We start from the raw sequence: 26,010 nt of genomic DNA on the forward strand, positions 1-26,010 counted from the left end.
ATCGCTACGATGTAAAACATTCAATCAAAGCAGCGGAAAGATTGCGTCGAACCTTGTCATTTGGAGCTCAAAAGGTTTATCAGGTTATTGAAGGAAGAGCAATTCCGGACAGGAAAAAGTTCCTTTGCAATCCAGAAAATAATAGACAGTCACTTATCAGATTACTTGGTGAGTATTGCGAACGGTATTTTGGACAGTCCCCTTTAGAGGGAGGTACCGAATTGTTTCTCGCGGGTGTTTTTGAAAACTTAGAATTTGTCAAGAGATTTTCTTGTGATGGCCTGTCAAAATGTACTGATTTATACAGCACACAAGAAGAAGCAGATACACGAATGATTCTTCATTCGGTGTATGCAGATGCCAATATTTTTTCGAATGATAGAAAAGGTCGTATTATTATAAAGTCATCTGACACTGATGTGTTAGTGCTCTGTGTCCACTATTTTCCTAAACTTGAAAATACAGAGGATATGTGGTTCCAAACTGGGTCAGTATCAAATTTGAAAGATAGAAGGCGTTTTCTACCTGTTCACGATATATGCCGCTCTCTTGAACCCTCAATCTATATTTTACTGCCAGTCACACATGCCCTCACAGGATGCGATACGACTTCTTCTTTTTTTGGTCTCGGAAAAAAATCTATGTACAAACTTTTGCAGAAAAGTGCAGACAATTTCCAATCCCTTCAGATAGGTTTTTCCACGGGAGATCAGGAATCCGCCATTCATGATGGACGCAAATTTGTTGCTTTGTTATACGATCCGAAGAGGAAATTCAGTGATTTACATGAAGACCTGAACAAGTTAAGGGTGAAATTTTCCACAACAAAAGATATGAATCTTGTTAGATTACCCCCATGTGAGGCGTCCTTTTTACAACACATCCTCCGTGCAATGTTACAGGCGCAAGTTTGGATGCATTCACACATTGCAAAACCAGCAACCAGACAGCCCAAAAACTCTGGTTGGCAAGAGGGTAAAAATGGTTTACTATCGATTTTGTTTGAAGGACCTATGTCAGCAGATTTCCTTCAAGACCTTATTTGCACATGCAAGGGTAAAAAGGCTTGCGATAAAAATTGTGTCTGCAACCAGCAAAATCTAGGTTGTACAACTATTTGTTCGTGTGAAGGTTCTGAGAGTTGTAGAAACTATCTTACTCACATTTAAATTAGTGAAGAAGATGACGATGAAAATGGGGTCTGAGTGAATCATGTAAAGCTGTATATATTCATGACAATATTTTTAACAAAATGATTACTGTTGGTTTCTTTGTGGTTAATATCACTTCGACTAAGCGATTATTTGAACCTGTGTATTTTGTTTGGTTCTTTGATTTTGTGCATTTTTTGTTTTGCATTTGCAACTGCCCTTTATGACTGACCCCTTTTTACTTGTTTTATGGGTTTCATGTATGCATAGCTGTCCTGCAATAAGGGGAATTTTGTTTTTCTATCCGTACAATATGTATTTTTATTGGAGTACACATAACATTGACGCATTGGAATTAATTGTTTCGATCTCATTCACATACCTTTGGTGAAATATTTGCCACTGACAAATGACATATACCATACCAGAAGCATAATTTATTCTCTTTTAATTTGAAAAAACGTATAAATCAGAAAAACATCGTAAAATGTATATGTGAAGAAAAAAATAACAATTAAAGGTCATAAACATGTTTATTTTGTGTGTAAATATTGTTGCTGATCTAAATTTTCTTTAAAATCACCATTTTTTTTTTTTTTTTTTTTTTTTTTTTTGTGGGATAGTGAATTGTTACAGTTTATTGCTTCATTTAAGAATTAAATTTTGTTTATTAAAGCAAATGTGATATTATTTTTTTTATTCTTCATAACCCCGTGTGAAATAAATGTACTTCGGTGAAAAAATCGACCACTGCACTTTAACCCCAAATTAAAAAAAAAATGCATCATATTTCGATTCTACGACCAGGCAAACATTAAACTTTAATCAATTCTCTATCCAAAAATGTATAATTAAGCCTGCAGGTAGGGTGGTCCATTAAAGTTGAAAATTTATCGACTTTGTCACTCCACTAATAGACTTGTAAACAGTGATTGTCTAATGTTTGTGTTACAATGTGTGATTTGATTTAGTGCTGTTGAATAATTTGTGTTATATTATGCTTGCTTAAATCTACCAGTGTTCTCCCCAGGATTTTTGGATAGCGCTGTGGTAAGCGCGTGATTTTCCATAATTCTCAGTAACTTTGTCGCGTCGCGCGGTTGGTTTGTAATTGTTTTTTATGTGTTTTTCCTATATTATGCTTTTGATGTTTTCTCTTGTAATGATGTCCTCATCATGCTCATGGAAGTTACCCTTTGTTTGCTAATGTTATTGTCTGGATATAGACATGATAGAAGAAAAGTCTTTTTCTCCATTGTAAATTCATACAATCCTCATATTATTATCTGTCTGTAAACCCCAAGGAGAAGTCTTTTCCATGGTGGTTCTATACCAGACTGCCTATGTGAAAGACTTCTTATTACTAACAGGTGATGTTGCAGAACATGTAGGACCAACAATAAAGTCATTGTCAGCTTCTGTGAGAAAGTGTTCAATGACAAGATTGGTATTTTTTACATTTACTTTTATAAACATTTCTAGTGCAACTTTGCAATAAAAATGAGTATAGTATTTCAAAGGAAGAAATAAACTTGCCCTTTCAATAATATTTAAATGTTATCAAAGATTTGCTTAAAAAAGGCTAAAATATTCCAATTATCAATTATGAATATAACATGTATGAAAGAAATACTATAAAAATATTTTAAAGATATTTTTTATTTTAAAGGTAAATTACCAATCAAATTCATTATGTATGCCAATTAAAGCAACTACCACATTTAGAGGTTGTGTTTGATAATTCTATAAACATTTGAATACGTGCCACCAGATAAGTTTGTCAAGATTTGACAATACTTCTTTTAGGTCTTTCCCTCCCAAATTATCTCCCTTACTGGCTGACATAATTTCCTGTTTACATTTGTGGCCTTTTAGCATTAAATACTATTCCTAATCCAAGCCATCCTCTGTTTACAGTAAATTTAAAGCAATATTTAAATAATATATATTGATGATTGGTTGACAAATATCGATATTTCATATATATCTACACAAAATTTTCGTTTTGTCTTATTCCCTTATCCATTTGAAAAAGAGCCACGGATGGACAAGTAATCGTAATATACGGGCTTATAATGAATCCCTTGATAACAGGGTTGCCTCCTTCAAACAATTCAGGTTCAACAGTTCGGTAGTAAACGCGAAAAAGTAATGATATAGTCATAGATGGTTCAAGCAATGGTCGAGACCACGTTGTCAGAGAAGGGGGTAACACTTCCGTTATATTTTTTAAAAATGAACTTTTCAGCACCCGAGACATGCATCAAATGTCTCTGTCCATTCCTTTCATAAGTTTCGGTATCTTATGAAAGCGGAAAACTCGAGGAAGGAAAGGTTAATTTGGCAGTAAAAGTTTTGCAAATGGCGCCATTTTGATCATTTATTGAACTGGTCCCTACGATATTTGACATCGTTGGGTGAAATAACGATCTCTCGGATAAATAAACCAGTCGATCACGTGATCGGAATGTGTACAAAATAATACAGGATGTTTGAAATTCAAAAACAATAGCGCTGATTTTTGATTGGATAGCGCCGCGGTCTGCCCAAATACCACCGCGGTGAATTCAAATAGCGCTGAACATCGCAGCGCTAAAACGGCCTGGGGAGAACACTGTCTACAGTTGAATTTGTGTTATAAAAGTAATAAAATAATTTACTTATATTTATTACATGCAGCAATAGTATATCTAAGGTCATAAGCATAAACATGCAGCAATATTATACATTGTATATCTAAGGTCATAAGCAAAAGACAATCAACAGACAGCAATAGTATATCTAAGGTCATAAGCATAAACATGCAGCAATAATATATCTAAGGTCATAAGCAAGTGACAATCAACATACAACAATAATGTATCTAAGGTCATAAGCATTAACATACAGCAATAATGTATCTAAGGTCATAAGCATTAACATGCAGCAATGATATATCTAAGGTCATAAGCAAGTGACAATCAACATACAGCAATAATATATCTAAGGTCATAAGCATAAACATACAGCATTTATAATATATATCTAAGATCATAAGCAAGAGACAATAAACAGGTCTTGTATAAGAATATTAACAGTATCTGGGACAAGTTTGCAATTCCGCTGAGTGCAAAAGTTGTCACCTTAATTTTTGGAGTTAAGTCAAAATAAAGTTGATAACTTGATTGGTATTGGTTCTCTGATATTTGTCCTAAAAATGTTTGGCTCTAGCACCACTGTTGAAAAAGTTATGCCCCTTTTTTCAACAATTTCCTTAGAGGAAAAAGAGTTTTCCTCAAGGGAAAAAGATTTCCCTTAGGGAATTTGCTGCATAATTATTTCCTTTGAGGAAATTCTTTTTCTTTTGAGGAAATTTGCCGCTTTAAATTTTCCTTTGAGGAAATTTCCTCTAAGGAAATCATTGTTCTTCAAATTTCCTCTAAGGAAAATTCTGAACATCAAATTTCCCTTAAGGAAATGTTTTTCCTCTTTGGAAATTTCATAACAGTACAAACAGTATAAATATATTTTCTCCTAGACTGAATTATTGATACAAAAGATATTAATATAAACTTTAATACAATTTTTCATGGTGAGTATTAAACATACAAAAACAAAAGGCTGACTGTTTAACATGTTTAAGACAATACAATAATAAGCAAAACACTGAATATCATACTATTTGTGATGTTATTTATATTGTGCTTATATTTGCATATTAAATAAAATAAACACTTTTCATGTCAAATTAACTTGTCTTCTGTTTCAGCTGCTGTGTATAATTATTCTAACCCCTACATAACAGTTCAGTGCATAAATAATTCCATCCACAAGACATCTTCCTTCAATTGGTTGAATAAATTTTGGCAACTTGTTCTTCAAACATCTTCTCTGTATATTTGATATGATGGAGAGCCATGTACATAATATTATGTACATGAATGGATAACGCATGTGTTCATTTCAACATGTTCAACAACAAACATGACAAAGATACTATTTTTTTTCTTAATTTCTCCATAATCCATCAGTGAATATGTAGGTTGTTACATTTTACACCATTGTGTTCTTGTGCATCTTTGATAGTACTCCATTTTGTTTATAGCAATTTTGTAGAATTTTTTCTATTTCTTTTTCCAGAAAAACACACAATTGAGTTCATTTCACATTAATTAATCCAATTAGCACATTATGTAGAAAAGTATTAATAAATAAGTTTCCTCTTCAGTATAGACTTGCAGGACCTGACGATGATCATAAAAACCAAGATATTTGACCTATAAATACACAAAATAAAAAAAATAAAGTTATAAACATGATAAATGCATAAAAAAACAGAAATATAAATAAGCTTATTTTATCATGTTTTAATTAAAGTCATAAGAAATCTCAAATTAAAAAAAAATATGCATATGTTTTTTATAACTAAATGGATAGTTTTCATTATACATGTACAACTTAAGTACATATACTTTTTTCTGAGGAAAATTCTTTAATTTGTCCACATTTAGAAGAAGTTTACTTATTTTTAATTGCTTGCTTCCAGGAAGCAATACGCCTATATATATTTTCCATATGCATAGTGACCCGAGCGTAACCCTCCTCGTAAAAATCCGGTGACCACAAAATATGCAAGGATCTGTCATTGAAATAAACAAATAGCTGATTATACATGTTAAACACGTGCTCAATACCCATGCTTTTTGGGATTTGTTTACTATAAGGTGACAATCGGTAAAACTCAGCTTCAAAACACGGCATTTAATGAGCAGCATTATTTGTTAAATCATAACAAACAGAGAGACAAAAAAATTGACGATTTATATGATATACTTGTGAATGAAGTTTATGATGTATACATGCATTGCTTCAAAAATTGGACAAACTTTATTTTTCTTCACTCACTCGTTTCATATGACTTTAACATTTGAGAACTTTCATTTGATATTCTTACTTGTCATGCTTTATATGAGTTCTCTTATTTCAGTGCTTTATGTCCAAGATTTAATATTCGTTGTTTAGTGCCTTGCAGTGATATTTAAAGTTTAGCCACTTGCAAAAGTTGATATAGAATGTTCATATGTTGTGTTATTTGAACCACTGTCCTATATTATGGTCAGGTAAGAGGTTGAGTGCTCACAGACATGATTTTTTTTTTATTAATTGTTATTGTTTTTGAACATATTGAGGCCGTAGTTTTTTTATTTTTAGTTTTACGAACCCTCCTACCCTAATTTTTGCCAAATAGGAAAAAAAATAAAATTAAAAATGTTGATTTTTATTTTTTTTTCTCCTCCGACCCAGTGTTTTTCATGCAAAAAAAAATAAATTTTAGTTCATAACTGCATGAAAGAATCTAAATTTATGCTCTTGGTGATTTAGTAAGTTTTTGCACATTGATTTTCAATTCAAACCTTGTGGCTTGTCAAGAAAAAAAAATAGTTGTTACACTAGTAGAAAATCTCCTGGTGAAATAAAAAAAAAAATAATTTGATATTGACGGTTGGTATTAAAAAAAAATCAGCAGCAGCAGCATTTTTTTTTTTTTTTTTTTCGTCCTCCTACCCATTGGTTTTGTCAAAAAATTTCATAAAACTAAAAATATAATAACCATGGCCTGAACTAAATTGGATTGTTTAAATCTTTTCATGTTGGGATCTTACTGGCTGACTTATAAAGGAAGTGTTGTCTCATTATTGAAGGCCAGTCCATCATTGGCCTTTAATTTCTTGCATCCACTTTTTTTAACTCTAGTGGATAAGTCACTCATTTACCATACCACATCTTCTTATTTTTATAAGAGTCATCATTCAAAGGCAATTACTTTTATCATGTTTATTACTGTAATTCAAAAATCATCCAGAGGTTTTTAGTAATGCAAGTAATGTAAAAAATCATATTTTGATAACAGAAACACATATATATATCATGTATATATAATTGATGCAGATTTTTTTTGTAATCACAATGAGTTGTCATTGGTTGTCATTTCCCTAAAAAATCACAATAATAAATGCTAGCAATAATTTCTGAATTTACAGTTTATAGAAGTGGTCTTACCATTTAGGCCTTGTTGTATTCTGTTTATCTTGTTTTGTCGCTCATTTCTATTGAAACTGTTTATATTTTTCATTATTTTTCTATATATATTTCTTGTCCTATAAAACATGAAAAGGGTAAAAACTATTATTAAACATCAGTATTTTCTTTATATACAATAATATTTAATTTGAATGGAATATTTGTGTTATTTCATTTCACAAACTTTTTGTCAGTCATGAATTTCAAAGACTTTCACCCTGGTCAATAGTTTAAAAAACAAACATTCCCATACTTTTTCTTCTTGTTTGTACTAATTTTTCATTGGACAACAAAAACATGATTCAACTTTTCTTCTATGATTTGTTTTGCTTGACTACGTTAAACTCTGAAATATTGTTTACAGTATAATCTGTATGTGTCTCACTCGTCAAAATTTGAAATTAATATATATAAATAACCAATAAGAATGCTATGCATGGCTCAGCTTGATACAAACGTAAACTTTAAACCCTGAACAGTTGGGACAAGTATGGACACAACATTCAAGCTGGATACAACTCTGAATTTTAAATTTGGATTGTGATTCAATAGTTGATGCAGCATAGGTTTCTGACATTGAATGAATGTGGTCCAAGTACTTAAAAATTTTAAATTGACAATTAACCTCTAAAATGTTCCAATATTCAAAATCTTAATACATGGTTAGATGCAGCATATCAACATGATCAAAGAACCCAAATAATTCATTTTTTGATGAAATCAAATAAAGTTCAATTTTGGACCCTTTAGATCTCAATGTGGACCAATTTGATAACGGGCCAGAATATCAAAAATCTAAATGAATGGTTAGATTCAGCATATCAAAGAACCCCATATATTCAATTTTTTGGAAATCAAACAAAGTAAAATATTGGACACCAATTTGGACCAACTTGAATTTGGGCCCATACTAAAAATCTAAGTAAATATTCAGATTCGGCATATTAAAGAACACCAAGAATTTAAATATTATTAAAATCAAAATAAGTTTAATTTTGGACCCTTTGAACCTTAAGATAGACCAATTTAAACAGGACCAAAAAACTAGGAATCTAAATACACAGTTAGATTTGGAATATATATATATATCAAAGTACCCCAATAATTCAATTTTCTATAAAATCAAACAAGTTTAATATTGGCCCCTTTTCGCCCCTAATTCATGTAATTCCTAAACTCTGGTCACAAACCCTGTGTTTGAGTTTCATAGATTTCTGTTAACTTATACTTTTAGTAACTATGCGAAAACCAAGTGACTTTGGACTACGACAACTACATGATAAAATTGAGAATGGAAATGGGGAATGTGTCAAAGACCCCCCATTTTTTGGACTATCAATGCATTTGAATGGGGACATGTAATTAACCCCCCCTTTTTTTTGTCCTGGGTTAGGAACTCCCTTTTTAGAATGGCTGGATCCGCCCCTGAAGGGTCTATTATTAAGTTTGACAACTGCTGACATACTACTTTACCAAAAAAATTGACACATTTCATCCAATTTAATTTCATCCTTTACTTGCTATTTCATCCATAATATTTTCAAGAGCTTATTTTCAGTGGACAACAACAAATGGAAGTTTTTAACGACCATGACTGGCTATAATATATATATAGCACTTGCACGGTCGTTCCAGTGGACCGACCTTGCAACTGGGCTGTATAGCCAGTCAAGGTTGTTAAAAACTTCCATTTGTTGTTCCAGTGGACATATTTCATACCAGATAACTTATTCTTTTTATATATATGACAATTGTTGTTCAATCTGATACACGTACCTATAATGCACAGTATTTTGAACAGCTTCAAATATATGGGGTCCGTAGTAATACCGCAAATGGCAGATTCCATGTAAGAAATGGAAATGTCTGTCAAAATGAATAAATAGATAAAAATAATAATTACTGTTATTTGAAACATAATCTGTGAATGTTTTGATGAATAATGATGTAAGATGAAATTATAAAAATAATTTTTGGATATGATTGTTTCTGTTTAAAGTAGAAATGATTAATACAAGTTGAAAAAATGCAAAAAAATTGACAGAATTAACTCCCATTTTTTAACACAATGTGTATGTGTCACAATGCTTTATGTTGACACTTGTATACTGGTATTTAATAGTGTAGTCAGGTTATTCAAACATTCCTGTTCCCAAATCTGTTACTTTTTTTAGTCAAAAACCTCTGTGATATATATTGATTTCACTTTCAAATATCTTGCTTTATAGCTCAGTGTCAGTCAATAAATCTTATGTGAGGAACATCGCTGTAAAATCTTTCAAAATCATTGTTGGTTCCAATTTATGACAGTTAAAACTGTAAATCATGCTGTGCATAAGAAAAAACACATGTTGATTCTTTCATTTAACTTTATTCAAGCAATAGTTTAAACTTATATGTTTCCTACATAAGATCTGTCAAACTTGTTTTCTTATGTCTGAAAAATTTGAATGTGCTAACAGTTAAAATTGTTTGACCTGAGGTGAAATCTTGTTAGATGTTAGGCTGCAGTATTTTCCAGGAGTTTTAAAAATGACTTTCAACTAGGATTTGATTTCCAATGTCAGTAAAAAAAAAATAATATATATTGTCTGTCAAAATATCTTATGTATGAAAAATCTTATGTCAGAATCAAGGCTGTCAAAATCTTATGTCAGAAACTCAATTTGTCTGTCAAATCTTATGTATGAAAAAATAAAGTCTGTCAAATCTTATGTATGAAAAAATAAAGTCTGTCAAATCTTATGTATGAAAAAATAAAGTCTGTCAAATCTTATGTATGAAAAAATAAAGTCTGTCAAATCTTATGTCAGAAATAATAAAGTCTGTCAAATCTTATGTCAGAAACAATAAAGTCTGTCAAATCTTATGTATGAAAAAATAAAGTCTGTCAAATCTTATGTATGAAAAAATAAAGTCTGTCAAATCTTATGTATGAAAAAATAAAGTCTGTCAAATCTTATGTATGAAAAAATAAAGTCTGTCAAATCTTATGTCAGAAATAATAAAGTCTGTCAAATCTTATGTCAGAAACAATAAAGTCTGTCAAATCTTATGTATGAAAAAATAAAGTCTGTCAAATCTTATGTCTGAAAATAACATTTAAGGCCTCGTTTATTTAAAAAGGATGATGCTCATAATTTTCTTTGGGGTCAAATTGTCTTTATCTTTATTAGTAAAGCATGTATTCAAAAACAGAAGTTCATTGCTTATTATTTTTGCCTAACATGTTTATGGGAGTTGTTTCACTTTCTTATATGGAATCTGCCAAAGGACCTCCTTAGTGCACTAAGAACAAAAATGTGCACTAAGGACCTGATGGAATAATACAACTGTTACAAAGGACATGGCATATAAAAATAGACTTTGTAAAAATTCATAATTTAATATGGTATGATTGCCTTTTACAGCTGACTATGCGGTATGGGCTTTACCTCGGGCTTTGCTCATTGTTGAAGGCTGTATAGTGACCTAGTATGGTTGTTAATGTCTGTGTCATTTTGGTCTCTTGTGGACAGTTGTCTCATTGGCAATCATACCACATCTTTTTTATATTGGCTCATTGTTGAAGGCCTTAAAGACCTAAAGTTGTTAAAATCTGTGTCATTTTGGTCTCTTGTGGACAGTTGTCTCATTGGCAATCATGCCACATCTATTTTATATTGGCTCATTGTTGAAGGCCGTAAAGACCTAAAGTTGTTAATGTCTGTGTCATTTTGGTCTCTTGTGGACAGTTGTCTCATTGGCAATCATACCACATCTTCTTTTTTATATTATTATGAACAATTTCTTTAAATTAAAAATGGATGTATGTATATACATGTAATAAAAAGAAGATATTTCAAGACCTTTTTTTCATTTATATTCAAACAATTGTCAACAAATTGTTTGTGACTTTTTGTCCTATCAACTTTGTTACTTTATGTCTGAGTCAGACATGTGTCTGACTTTTTGTCCTGTGACTTGTCGGAATGTCCTGTGGCTTTCCATCTTAATCAGTGAACTGAATAACTGTTGTTTTCAGAAGTCAAGGGAGTGTTAAAAAATCACATGTGCAAATTGAGAGTCAACACTTACACAGGGACTACACAATACTTTTTCAGAATGTCAGCGAAAAAGAATCACTGGTGACAGGGGAGTGTAACCGATGAATCAGATAAGATTTTCCCGGTACGTCTAAACACCGCTCAGGAGGACTTCCTGAGTGCACACATGCAGGGCATACAAAGTGCACTCATGACAGACCCTATATAGTCGTCGTATCTACACACATGATGGATGTATATATTCGTTATAGATCGTTATACACTTCTCATTTTAGAGTTAAATTTGCAAGTAACTGCTGGGGAACCTCTTAAGATTTTAAAATAATAATGCTAAAAGCACCCTTGCCTTGCATACTGAGGTGGCAAACTGGTGTGTGTCAGTATTTTGATGTAAAACTGCGTAGTTTCATATCGTTTGATTCAACGTTTGGTTGGTTATTTGCACAGGCACTTGTCTCAACAAAAAAGTTCCTATATACCTTAATATGTGTTATATTAAGGTATATATAGGAAATTTTTTTTTGAGACAAGTGCCTGTGGTTATTTGTTAAGGATCGTTGTAAAATTATATCTAAATCTTTGTTAAAATACGATTTTAAATTGTTCAATTCTTTCTATTTCATAATTTTGTCAAAGTCTTCTTTTTAAAGTTTTAAATTTTAAAGAAAAAATGAATATTCCATTTTGATTTGGAGAAAATCTTTTTGAACTGTTATGACATGGTGTTGCAAAGCTGATTACAGGTAACTATAACATACAGTAATTTTCCATTACGACAGTGCGTGTATTCTCGGGTGTGTATAACGTATAGTTTTCTAGAGAACATCCTGTCTACGTGTAATACAGATTGATGACATTATACAACATTTCTTTTGTTAAATGTGATAAGGTATCTGTGTCCATTCCCTATTTCAACACCACTAATTTTTCGAAGAAAAAAAATCCAAAAATAATTTATATGAAATTAAGAAGAAAAGAAGCAAATATATATAAACTTCAGTAATTACACATTGAGTAAACATAATTTCAAAATTGCATGAACAAATCCGTGAGAAAACATATACATGTATGAATTAAGATGTGTTTAAAAAGACCCATTGGCTTTAGTTCACACTAGGACCTAAGATAACTAGAACTAAGCAATGGTTGATCCAGAAATGTTCATAAGTGGGGACTCATTGGCTGCCTTATAGGGGTCACGTCCAGTCATGCTTCCGTGATTCCCTATATAATCTACCATTTGTTTCCCAAGATTAAGGGGGTGCAGCTGGAAAAAAACGAAATCCGCCTCTGCTAATTGGGAAGTCATTTGGTCTGATAAACACATATATATATAAATATACCTCTGTGGCGGATCCAGCAATTTGAAAAGGGGGGCAACCCAGGACAAAACGGGTAGGGGGTGGTTCCATCCATATGCCCCCATTCAAATGCATTGATCGTACAAAAAAGGGGTGGTTCCAACCCCCCGAAACCCTCCCCCTGGATCCGCCACTGATACATAGTATGCATATAATTAAGAACAGCTTTTGTTGCACACAGGACATTAAGTAACTTAGGACATGTATATATAATAATGAGAGTTCAGGGTTTACATTAGATTGATAACTTATTTTATGATTTTGTTATTTTGTTTTTTGTTCAGAGACATATAATACATGTATTGAGACATATATAATACATGGACATATAATACATGTGTCTCTGGAAAAATCAAACCATCTTTTAAGAAGTTATTTCAGTTTGAATCGACTGGCTTTTGCATTTGGATTCCTACACGTTAATGTCATTTACAAATGCCAAAACCTGCAAATATATTTTAGGCAGAAAGAAACATTTATATTCGGTGATTTTTACACTAAACGTTTTCGTAATTTGTTTTGAAAATATTAAAAAGTACATGTACATCGTTTTTTCAAGATTTGTATAGTAACTGGTTTAATTAAGTCGCCTTGATGAAATTTAAATTGCGAAACGCTAATTAATAAACTATCTATCTATCGGTATGCGCCGTTATTCGGGATACGTCACGGATGACCGATGGTCATATTTTAAAATACGATATACCAATCACCATTTGATCTTTAATAATTAGGACTAACTGGTGATGGCAGAGAATATGTCGCTGGTGATGGTTAAAATTATATAGAAGTAAACTTTGCAAAAAAAAAAGGTTTCCTCGGAAAAAATTATGAAATTATATGAATATGCTAAATATTTTTTTTCTTTCCGAAATAATAATTAAAGACGTTTAGAAATAACAAATTTTCACAGTTGGGAGATTTTCAATTCAAGTTATTTCATTTTGAAAACGTTGAAAAATATAAATCTTATTCGATGTACAATGTGGGCCGCTTGGGGATCAACTTGTGAAACCCTGCTTAATGAAGGTTTGTCTACATTCGTCTTTTTATATTGCCAAACATTCTATAATCAAGGATTTGTACAAGGCCTTGTTATAAAATAATGAATCTTATCGCCAATATCACCATAATTACATAAAGAACAGATACAATATTCTCCTAAAGAGTTTGCCATCTAACAATTCAAAAAGAAATGTTGAGTCGAAACTGAGGTACCAAATCTATAAAAAGAATCACTACTTTAGTCGAAATTGATGGATGCATATATTCGTTATACGCTTCTTATTTTAGAGTTAAATTTGGTAGAATTTGAACTTAGATATTTATGTTAATTCTTATAAAATAATGAGGGCACGTGTCACTGATTACACAACTACTGAGCCATGAATTATCCAATCAACAAAATTGATTGGATTATCTTTATTGTTTATAGATTGTATTGTTAGTACAGTGTGACCATGCGGGAAGTAATATTGTGACGTTTAAAATGAATAAATCACGAGGTTTTAAGATTTTCGTATTTTATTAAAATTTCGTTCCATAAATTTTTAAGTTTTATTCTTAATTTTATTATCCTGTCCTGGACCCGCAGTAATTAATTCTTTGCACGAGTTTGAAAAGGGAAATAAATGTTCATACTTTTAAAGAATTCATATTAATTAAAGATTTGTATATGGAATTCGTTCTTAACTGTAAAAGCCGTACATTTTTTAAACAATCAAACTCATATACATGTAGTTAGATGTTATTTCTCATTTTTATGGAACTTGTTCAGGAATCTCATTTTTGAGTTAAGAAATCCGCATTTATTAAGGTTTTTTTTTTCTCTAATTAAAGTCGTTTTGTCCAGTTTCACAAGCCTGAAACGAATTTCAATGTGAAAATAAATTTTGAAAATGAACTTTTCACCGTTTTCGTCTCCGTTTTTTGAAAATTATGATATTTTGGGTATAATTATTTATTATTTATTACAATATGTAAGTTAGATTGTAGTAAGATTCTAAATTTAATTTGAAAAAATGATTTTTTTTACAGCGAGAAAGACTATTTCGAAGACAGTTTATTGACACGAAATCCGTTCAAGCCACGACTAAGTTTTCGTATAATGGTTTGTTGAGAATAAAGATATACAAATTCAATAAAATTTAATATTCATTCAACATTGTGTTTGTTGAAAAACTTGATTTAGAGAGAGAGAGAAAAGAATCACACTGAAAAACAAAAATCGAACTTGTTACAGAAAAAACGCAACTATATATAAAATAATTTTATTTATTCGTGAACTGCAAAACACAACAAATATATTTACCCGTCATCATCTGAAGCATTCTTTCAGTGTTATGTGTGATATTTATGTAAAACTATTTAATGTAATTTTTGATACAGGTATTGTACCCGAAGAATGGTTATGGGGTGATATAATTCCAGTGTTTAAAAATAAAGGGGATAAATTTGATCCAAAGAATTTTAGACCTATCACCATAATAAGCTGCTTTGGGAAACTTTTCACATCTGTATTAAATAACAGATTAAATAAATATTCGAAAGAATATAGCTTAATATGCGAAAACCAAGGAGGCTTCCGGAAAGGATACTCCACTATTGATAATTTATTTATTTTATATTCTCTCATTCAGACGATGAAAAACAAAAAGAGGAAACTTTTTTGTGCTTTTATCGATTTTGCTAAAGCTTTTGATACCGTTTGGAGTAATGGCCTGTGGCAAAAATTACTATTAAATGATATAAATGGTAAAATGTATACTGTAATTTTTAATATGTATAGTAGTATTAAATCTCGTATTTCATTTAATGGTGATACTACCGAATACTTTCCATGTAATATAGGTGTTAGACAAGGAGAAAATTTATCTCCTTTTCTTTTTTCTTTATATCTGAATGACTTGGAAGATTTTTTTCATAGAAATGATGTAATAGGTCTAAACACAGTGACACATGAAATAGAAGAACAAATTAATATCTACTTGAAACTTTATGTATTACTTTATGCAGATGATACTGTTTTATTTTCTGAAACTGCACAAGATCTTCAAAAACAGCTAAATACATTTTATGAATACTGTGATATATGGAAACTGAAAGTTAATCCAACCAAAACAAAAATTGTTATTTTTGGTAATGGTAGATTGAGAAGCAAATTAAATTTTACACTTGCTGGTAATGATTTAGAAATTGTCAAGGATATTTCATATTTAGGCATTATTTTTTCCAAAACAGGTAGTTTTAAAAGTGCTAAAAATCAACTCATTAGTAAAGCCACCAAAGCTATGTATGAAGTTCTAAGAAAAGGCCGCTTACATAACCTGACAGTTAAATGTCAGTACGATCTTTTTGATAAAATTGTAAGGCCTATATTGCTATATGGTTGTGAAATTTGGGGATTTAGTAATACTGATGAAATAGAGAGAGTGCATTTGAAGTTTTGTAAACTTTTGTTAAACTTGAAAAAATCAACCCCAAGCTTTATGGTATATGGAGAGCTAGGCGCTTATCCTATGTCAGTATATGTGGAACACCGTATGGTATCTTTTTGGTCTAATATTGTAAACAGTTCTGATAGTAAAATGACAAATATTCTATATAGATATATTTATAAACTTAACGTAGATGGTGGATTTACTTTCGAATGGTTGATTTGTATAAAAAATATCTTAAATAAATATGGATTTTCAAATATTTGGTTAAATCAGGGTAACTACAGTTTTAATCCAAAATGGTTAAAGTTAAGCATTAAACAAAGAATTTTTGACCAATTTAAGCAGACTTGGAAATCAGAAATGGAGAATTCTCCAAAAGCATTATGTTACAAACTAATTAAAGAAAACTTTGAATTTGAAGAATATTTAGATTTATTACCTTATAAAGATAAAATAACGCTATGTAGGTTTAGAACTGGAAATCACCGGTTTCCTATAGAAACCGGTAGATGGCGTAAAATTATTAGACAGGAAAGGTACTGTGTACTTTCTAATTCTCATGTGATAGGTGATGAATTTCACTATATTTTAAAATGTACAGCTCTAACAGAAAGTAGAAGAGCTTTTCTTAAACCTTACTATATAAGCCGAGTAAATGTTTTGAAATTCGGCAGTTTATTTATTTCAAAAAATATTCGTGTATTGAAAAATTTGTGTAAATTAATTAGAATTATCAATGTAGAAGTATGTTCTCCTGGTTGAACAATAATCTCTCATTCTTGTTGCTCGTTTTTGTGCAAACTTGTCATGCGCAAAATCTGTATGTTATTGTATGTAAAAATATCTTTCTTTGTACCATTTGCTTGGTTTTATAAGAAATAAAGAAAAAGTTCGATTGAAAAATAAACTGAAAAAGTACATCGAAAGAGATATTTTATTTTTCTATATGCAAATTCATGTTAAAGGTAAAACTTAACTAACAATACAATTCCTAAAAAAACAATAAAGATAATCCAATCAATTTTGTTGGATAGTTCATGGCTCAGTAGTTGTGTAATCAGTGACACGTGCCCTCATTATTTTATTATAAGAATTAACATATCTATCTAAGTTCGATTCAGGCGCGGATCCAGAGGGGGGTTCCGGGGGTTGGACCCCCCCCCCTTTTTTTGGCCGATCAATGCATTTGAATGGGGACATGTAGTTGAACCTCCCCTTTTGTCCTGGGTTAGGACCCCCCTTTTTAAAATGGCTAGATCCGCCCCTGCGATTTCAAATTCTCCCAAAATTTAATTCTAAAATAAGAAGCGTATAACGAATATAAACATCCATCATGTGTGCAGATACGATGATGGTAATGGGTCCTGAGTGCACTTTTTATGTCCTGAGTGCACTCAGGAGGTCCTAAGCGGTTGTTTAGACGTACCCGAAGAATAAATCACTTCCTGAACCTAAAATACATTTATCTGTAATTAAAGAAAATCAAAACGTGATAATTCATCTGTGGTTCTCGATGTTGAGGTATTGACGATATACAATCACATTTATCAATATACAGCAAGTAAGTAATTTGGGGTTTAATGCCAGTAGATCAGAATTTGTTAATTGAACTTTACCTGTTTAAGGGGCACTAGCTGCCAAATTCATGTTCTTCATCGATTTTAATAAAATTCACATAACGGGTATATAGTGTTGAATAGTTTATTAAAATGTTACGCACACTCTTGGCTGATATGCATAAAACCATTATATTTCATGACACTGCATGAAAAAGAAAATTGACTTATCCTGAGACTACTATAACACTGTTATAGTAGTCTCAGACTTATCGTATAATACCAGAACCAGAGACATATATATTGTATCTAATATCTCTGCCAGAACTGAAAAATAAACTACATAGTCCACATAAGAGGGTATGGATGTGAATTAACAGAATAGACAACAAAGGACAAAGAAAAAAAAGGAATAAAGAATAGTGAAAGAAAGAGAATAATGGAAAAAAGTGTAAGTTATAAAAAATATAACTAAAAAAAAGAAGACAGAAAAAAAGACACCCCTTCCGAGACGAGCCTTACATGCACTGTTATTTGACGCTGCCGAGTTATTTTGAGATTAATACATGTATTAGTAGTCAGCCCGTAAAGCCTCTTTCACCAATTTGAGGATTACCCAAGGTTAATTTTACGGCGGCTCATTTATTTTGGCTTAGAAATAAACATAATTGACAAGTTTCTTTCCCCTGCATTCTCGATCCCACATGTAAATAGCACGGTGATTTCAAATAAGCAGAAGACATTGATTGTATTACAACACTTGCCGTCAGTATTTGAATATATTGATTAATAAGGTATAGAAGACTAATGCACGCACACTATTATCCACCACTGGCCTAAATAGTTAGTCCGCAAACAACGAGCTCATAAAAACCTAGCACTTTGAACACAGCCACCGGCATGATGTGAATCTGAAAGCTTCCGGCCCACTATATCCATTTCTACCCATAGAAAACTTTTGCTATTCATTTATCAAAAATGAAATATGTTGATATTAATGGTATATAAGAATTATTGGGGAATTCAAACCATTCCTATTGTAAGTGATAAAACTAAATTTATATCAGGGTGATTGAAAAGGGGGGACCAGGAGTTCAGGGCCCCCTGTTTGGGAAAAAAAATTGGTTGATTATACATGGAATCACTGATGTATGCCAGGAGCAGGCCCCTCTTAGGCAGTCGGTGGGCCCCCACTTATGAAAAATTCTGGATCCCACCACTGTGGTCTTCAGTTGTATTATCTTTTAAAAAAAAATTACACCTGTATAGTGTCAGACCAGTGATATTGTTGGCTTTTTTCAAAACTACCTCTACCCTTTTTTATTGGGAAAATATGCGTCATTTTCATCAAATTGGGAAATTTAAAATATACCATGAATTTGACTGAAACTTCAATATACAGACCCATTTTCAATAGTCAAACCCTGCTATAAAATAAGACCCCATTTTATCAGTGATGATTCATAAATAGACCCTCAAATCTGCACCTAAAGTCATTTTAGGCATGAAAATTCTTTGAATGAGTGTTTTCAGTTTGTATTCTTGCACAATTACTACTGAGACTGCACTGATTGGGAAAAAAATTGTCTTTTGGGAATAATTTAAGCCATTTTTTCTTCAAATTGGGATTCTTCTCCAGGGGAAAAAGCCTGTATTCTCCACTTATTTAAGGCAAACAATATCACTGCAGTGAGGGGTGATAGGACCTTTATCGGGACTCCGGGATTGGGTGTTTTTAAGGTCGGGATTTCGGGATTCAGGAATTCTTTATTCGAATTTTGGGACGTTGGGATTATGTTGTTTTAAGCTGGGATTTCGGGATTAGGAGCCCCCCTACCCTCCCTCTATAGTGTATATTCTAAAGTGTAAATCAAGGGAAAATAATGTTAACTATCTGTGCATTGGGAACTATTAAAAGGTATTTTGGGGGGAAGAAAGAAGGGAGGGTGAGTCTTTGGCAGGTAATCCCCACCCCCTTCAATTTGAGAGTATGCTATTATCTTGTCAATGGTCCATATCCCCAGCCCTAAACCATATATATTCTTGAATGGGACAATAAAACAAATCAAATGAAATTAAAAGGAAGTGTTTGGGGGTTACCCCACCCTGTTCAATTTGATAATGTGCTATTATCTTGTGAACGATCCAGATCCCCACCCTAAACCATATATATTCTTGTGGGGGACAATAAAATTAATAAAATAAAATAATAAGGGAAGTCCGTCCCCCTCTAGTAAGTAGTTTGAAAACTTGTAAACGGTCAAGATCCCCACCCCTAAACCATATATATATATTCTTGTATAGAACAATAAAACAAATAAAATGAAATATAGGGAGAGTCCATTGGGGTGACCCCCACCCCCACATGTTCGAGAAACTTTTAAATGGTTGAGATCCCCAGTGGGTAGGTTAAAAAATTCGGGATTCCTGTTTCCCACCCTCAAACCATATATATTCTTGTATGAGACAATAAAATAAACCAAATGAATATAGGACCATCCCCTTTGTCTTGGGTTGGGAACCCCCCCTTTTGAAAATGGCTGGATCCGCCCCGGCATAGCATCTAGCTAGCTATAAAGGCTTTAATAATATGAAATCAAACAAGGAAATTAACAGTGTAGGCAACTGTTTTGAATTTAAAAAAAAAGAGCCTTTTGCATATATATAACAATGTTAGATTTTTTGTGCATTTATTTTTGCTTACCGTATTTTCAATAATGGACAAAATTGCATGATTGAATATTGTAATTTAAGAAAAATCAGCATACATGTTATAAAATGGGAAGTGGAAACTGGGAATTTGACAAAGAGACAACAACCCAATCAAAGAGCAGACAACGACCAAAGGTCACCTATAGGTCTTCAATGCAGTGAGAAATTTTCGGCACTGGTCTTCGGCTCATAAATATGTATCAGAAATGAAAATGAGATACAGCTTTCAGTTGTATTAATAAAAACCTCACAATAAGTTCTGAATATCAGAATATACAGTATTGCAAGATTCTCTCAAAATGTACACATAGAGCTGAAAAACTGTAAAATTTATCATGCTTATTTAACTTTAAAGTCCATGGAGTCCATCTAAATATGCATACTCTCGAACAAAGGAATATAAGTATGCAATAGACATCAAGTTTTCAAAAATAAGAGTATCTATGCCATTAACTTACGACAAGATCTTCAATCAAGTAATAATTTCGGTTTGTTGTTTAAATATTTCGGAGGTTAGTATGACCTCTTTTTTGGTGATGATGTTTTCGTTTTAAAGTTGGGAACATTTTTTGTACCAACAAAAATAAAAACACAAAGTCAATCTAGAATTATGTTTTTATCATTTTTTTATGTTTAGGTTGTCAGCAAGATGAAAAGGACAAGTATGCAGTTCAAAATTCAAAATGTGGATAAGCTGAGGTTCAAGGTCTTACCTTTGCAGATTTTTCATATTTTGCATGAATGAATTCAAAGGTTATATGATGGACGGCAGAGAAAGAAAAAAAAACTTTTCAATTATCCTGCTCCTGGATAAATGTAAAACATCTTGTTTTTTGGTAAGTTTTATGCTCTGTTTTGATAGTGTAAGTGCATTCATCTGTCCAGTCTTTCCTCTAAATTGTAAGTTTTTGGTGAGTGTTCGCCATGAATTTCAGTAAGTAACTTGTGGATTTAGTAAATCAAGTTTATAAATGAATTTATTATAAATTTGATCTTTTGGACTAAATCAATTAGATACAAACCGCTGAAATGTACGAAAGTAATTGTGAATGGACAGATTAATTTATACGATGTCCGGTACTAAAATTAGTTTACCTGTCACCTGAACAGGTAGTTTTCAGCTGTCCAACACCTAATTAGCCGTGATTAAAATTAGAGAGTATTGAAGTAAGGGTTGTTTTGATAGTAATTAATCAACATGTCACTTTTATGACCGGAAATGTATGGCTGTTAAAGGCAAAATGTTGGGTCAAAAAGATCGTGAATTATATTAAAATGACCGAAAAAGCCTTGAAAACTAAAAAGTATATGACCGTTTCATGCTTTTCCCAGTCGGTCTTTTACCGGACATTATACAAATGACCGGAATATATGACCGTTTTGGAAGCCCCGATTTACATGTATATATACTCAAAATTTAGTACTAATATTAATGGGATTTTAGCATGACATCCTGCCAAATACTTGTTAATCATGTTTATGTTTCAGAACATACAAGTATTTGGACTGTACGCATAGTCTGCCCAATTTTAAGAAGTTGGTCAAGTTTATTAGAAACAAATGTACAGTACAGATCAACATAACTGAAATATTTAATAGATTAATACAAAAAGTTTAATTGCAGTTAAAATAAAAACACAGGTTTGGTCCAGCTGGTACCAGACAGTACAAGTATACTTAAATGGTCTGACTGTACACTTATGGTGGGACTGTAAGTTCTGGACCGTAAACGTAAGATCAAAATACTAATATGGTCTGGAACATTTATACATGTCTTAAAATTAATATCAAACACGTTGGTGTTTTTGAACTTGGTATGATCTATATGTCAGTGGTGCAGGTTTTATTTGACCTTGATCTCATTTTCATGGTTTATTGATCAGTGTTTTTGTGATTTGGACTATTTTTCTTAAACTATAAGTAATAGGTCAACTATAATTGTTGTATTGAAGCCTTGATAGCTGTATATGTCTGCCTGGCATGGTTCATTAGTCTTTATTTATTTATCTTGGTTAATGTTAAGTTTATGTGACAGTTGTGATAAAGCTGTATACTTAGGACTATCAACATATTATCAATGATTAGTAAAAGAAGGCGAGACATTTCAGCGTGTGCACTCTTCACACATTAATATACATCATGTACATTAAACAGCAAAAAAAAATATTGATGCAAGATGCCATTCAATAATAACTTTTACTCTTTTATGTATAGGACAAGAACTATAGAAGATACAGAGAAATTATAAACAGCAGAAATGATAGGCAATTTAAAATTTGCAGAAGCAAACTAAACCTAAATGGTAAGACCACTTTTTTTTTTTTTTTTTTTTTTTTTTTTTTTTTTTTTAAAGTTGTTGAACTTGAAGAATGATAATCATGATTACTATAAAAATTAAACAGATGTGGTGTATTAAATATGAAAACTATCATGGCTTTAAGAAAGCAATTGTAGGCCTGTGACAACCTTCAATAATGAGAAAATCCATACCCTAAAGTCAAAGTAGGCAGCTATAAAAGACCCAAAGATGAAAAAATGAAACAATCCAAACTGTAAAACTAATTGCCTAGTTTATTACAAAATAAATTACAAAAAATAAATATGACCGATATGAAACAACAACAACAACAACCACTAAATTTTAGTGTCAGACTAAACTTACAAAAACTACAGGCTCTGAACTTTGGACAGGCACAATAGGAATATGGCAACCAATGATGTTAATTTCCCGCAAACACAGACTGCCAGGACTAATGTAAATCAACTTATTTTTTTGTGAATACTTTATTTTGCATTTAATACTTTCTAGTCTACATCGCAGCTAATCATTTTTCGCGAGGTTCAAGTTTACTTAATGTATTTTAATAAATAAAGATACATATGAAAAACATTTATTGCTGTTTCTCTCTCCATTTATAACATTTTATTTGTTTATTTTGTGTATTTATAGGTGATCAGACATCTTGGTTTTCATGATCAATAGGTCATTACTGAAGAGGAAACTTAAAGTTGAAATTTATTTACAAAGTGCATAATTGGATTAATTTGAACTGGAAAGTGTGCTTTCCTGCAAAAAAGAAACAGGAAATTTCATCATTATCACATGATAATGCCCATAAACAAAATGGAGTTCTATCATAGATACACAAAAACACTATTGCATAAAAGCAACAACATATTATATATATTAATCGAAAGAAAGGAGAATGCAGAACAAATTCTATTTTGTTGTTGAAAAAGGAACACCAGTTTTATCCACTCATTTACATCGCTCCCTCATATCAAATGTACGGAAGGAGATCTTGAAGAACAATTTGCAAAAATGTTTTCTCTTAGAATTGAAGGAAAATGTTAAGTGAATGGAATAATGTATTCACTGATTTCTTCCGTAGTGGATTGAATAACTGTATACAAGTTGAAACAGAAGAAAATTTTAATTTAAAATAACACGAAAAGTGTTTATTTTATTATTTAATCTGCAAACATATAAACAAATTCTTTAGAACACCACAAATGGTATGACATTCAAATTGGTTGCTTATTAATGTATTGCATTGAAACAATTACAAGGAAAACAGAATCATTTGCTACAAAAAAAAATTATAAATCAAAGTTAAATTTGATAAAAAGTATGAACAATACCTAGATCTAAACAGTCAGACTTTATCAATTTTCAATGTCATTAAAAAATGTTGAGTCAAACATTTATGAAAGTTTTGAATATCATTTGCATCAACTATACAGTCTTGTAATAATTATATATATTCATACTGTTTATATGTATACATGGTATAGCGAAGAAATGTTTAACAAGTAAAAATAAGGGAAAACATTTCCTTAAGGGAAATTTGTTGTCTTGAAGGAAATCTTTTTCCCTTGAAAAAACAATTTCCCTTGAGGAAAAAAACAATTTCCCTTTGAGGAAAAATCTTTTTCCTCTATGGAAATTTGATTTCCCTTGAGGAAAACTACTTTTCCTTTAAGGAAATTGTTGAAAAAAGGGGCATAACTTTTTCAACAGTGGTGCTAGAGCCAAAAAATTAGGACAAATATCAGGGAACCAATACCAACCAAGTTATCAACTTCATTTTGACTTAACTCCAAAAATTAAGGTGAACAACTTTTGCTCTCAGCGGATTTGCAAACTTGACCCCATAGACAAATCTGCTTTTCTGAGATGTTTTATAAGGTTCCAAAAATATGTTATGCCCTACAGCTTTCCATCCAGCTAAGGCAGAAGTGTATTCTCTTTTATTCTCATATATCCAGTATTTGCAATAAATTGTAATTTTTATGAAGAAAAAAATTTAAATGGAAAATAATGTTTGTATTGTAATATAATATGTTCCCATGGGAAGAAAAAATGTTCCTATGTGAAAAACAATTGTTCCCATGGGAAGAAAAATTGTTCCCATGGGAAGAAGATTTGTTCCCATGGGAAGAAATATTGTTCCCATGGGAAGAAATGTTGTTCCCATGGGAAGAAAATTTGTTCCCATGGGAAGAATTAATTCCCATGGGAACTTTTTGTATTCATCTTTTCCCATGGGAACTTTAAAGTTCCTATGGGAACTCTAAACTTCCCATGGGAAAAGTAATGAAGTTCCCATGGGAAATTCTAATATTCCCATGGGAATTATCAAATTTCCCTTGGGAAATGTACTTTTAATCAGCTGCAGTGACAAGAGTGACAACAGTGACAAGTTGGGACATATGGCATTTTTTTAATTTTTCAATAATCTATCACTGGGCAAATTTTTTTTTGATATCTTGTAAACCGACAAAGTCAGATTTGCCGATACCGGAATGGCAAATTTGTCCCGCACAGTGTTATATTATCTGCAATCGTAAGTGCTTACTTTTGAGTGGAGGAACAATTTTGAGTGTTTTCATAAGAGAAATGGAGCATTTGGACATTTTAAGTTTTGATCCCCTCAATTCTCAACTGGCAGACACATACGTACAATCGGTATTAACACCCGTTAATGTTAGTAAAGTGACTACTACAGCAGAAATTCACCCAGGAAAAACTGTGAGTAACGTTAATAATCACGAAATAAAAGGCGACTATCAAATGAATCTGTTGGAGGGACATCGAAAAAGTTGAAATTTTTAGTTTAATGATGACCATGAAGATATTATACGCTTAACACAATCCACACAGTGTAAAGATAGTTCTATTTGTATAAATGAACATAACTCAAGTGATTTTAGTGAATTAAAGTCCCTAGTTGTTGGTCTAACGGGATCTATGAACAGTTTTTGTCAGATGATTACACAAAGAATGGATAATCTTGAAAAAAAACAATCCCGAATACAATAGCGACATTGATCGATAGTAAAATTTCATCAGAAATGAAAAAAGTTAAACAACAGTTCCAAAAAGAATTAAAAACTGTGTCTGACAAAGTTGAAAATATAGAAAAGTCCTATGCAAACGCGGCGAAACAGCAACCAACTTCAGACGAGGCTATACGGGTTATTGTTAGGAATTTACCCGAGTCCAACGGAGAGAATGTCTTAAACAAGGTGAACGCTTTAATTAAAGATGGTCTACAATTAAAAGACGTAAAAGCGGTATCTGCAGATCGTAAGAAGAGTTACAAAGAAGGGAAATACGGTGTAGTAATTGTAGTTTTCAAATCGTTGAACGAAAAAAGAAAAGTCATGGATAAAAAGCGCAA

The 26,010-nt window shown here is 31.8% G+C and overlaps 2 long non-coding RNA genes across 3 annotated transcripts; one reads left to right on the top strand and one right to left on the bottom strand.

Moving 5' to 3' along the window:
* Nucleotides 1-4,669: 4,669 nt before the first annotated feature.
* On the bottom strand, nucleotides 4,670-11,358 carry LOC134723426 (uncharacterized). The gene is made up of 3 exons (XR_010108055.1): nucleotides 11,289-11,358; nucleotides 7,191-7,288; nucleotides 4,670-5,407 (listed from the first exon to the last, which is right to left on the bottom strand). It is a non-coding gene; the product is annotated as an uncharacterized LOC134723426 (long non-coding RNA).
* A 6,305-nt stretch (nucleotides 11,359-17,663) lies between these two features.
* On the top strand, nucleotides 17,664-24,417 carry LOC134723427 (uncharacterized). Of its 2 annotated transcripts, none has more exons than XR_010108057.1 (4): nucleotides 17,664-18,065; nucleotides 20,964-21,162; nucleotides 22,541-22,628; nucleotides 23,277-24,417. It is a non-coding gene; the product is annotated as an uncharacterized LOC134723427 (long non-coding RNA). The 2 variants fall into 2 exon arrangements; XR_010108056.1 differs by lacking the exon at nucleotides 17,664-18,065 and adding an exon at nucleotides 18,314-18,408.
* Nucleotides 24,418-26,010: the final 1,593 nt, after the last annotated feature.

Source organism: Mytilus trossulus, chromosome 6, assembly GCF_036588685.1.
Source record: "Mytilus trossulus isolate FHL-02 chromosome 6, PNRI_Mtr1.1.1.hap1, whole genome shotgun sequence".
Classification (NCBI taxonomy): domain Eukaryota; kingdom Metazoa; phylum Mollusca; class Bivalvia; order Mytilida; family Mytilidae; genus Mytilus; species Mytilus trossulus.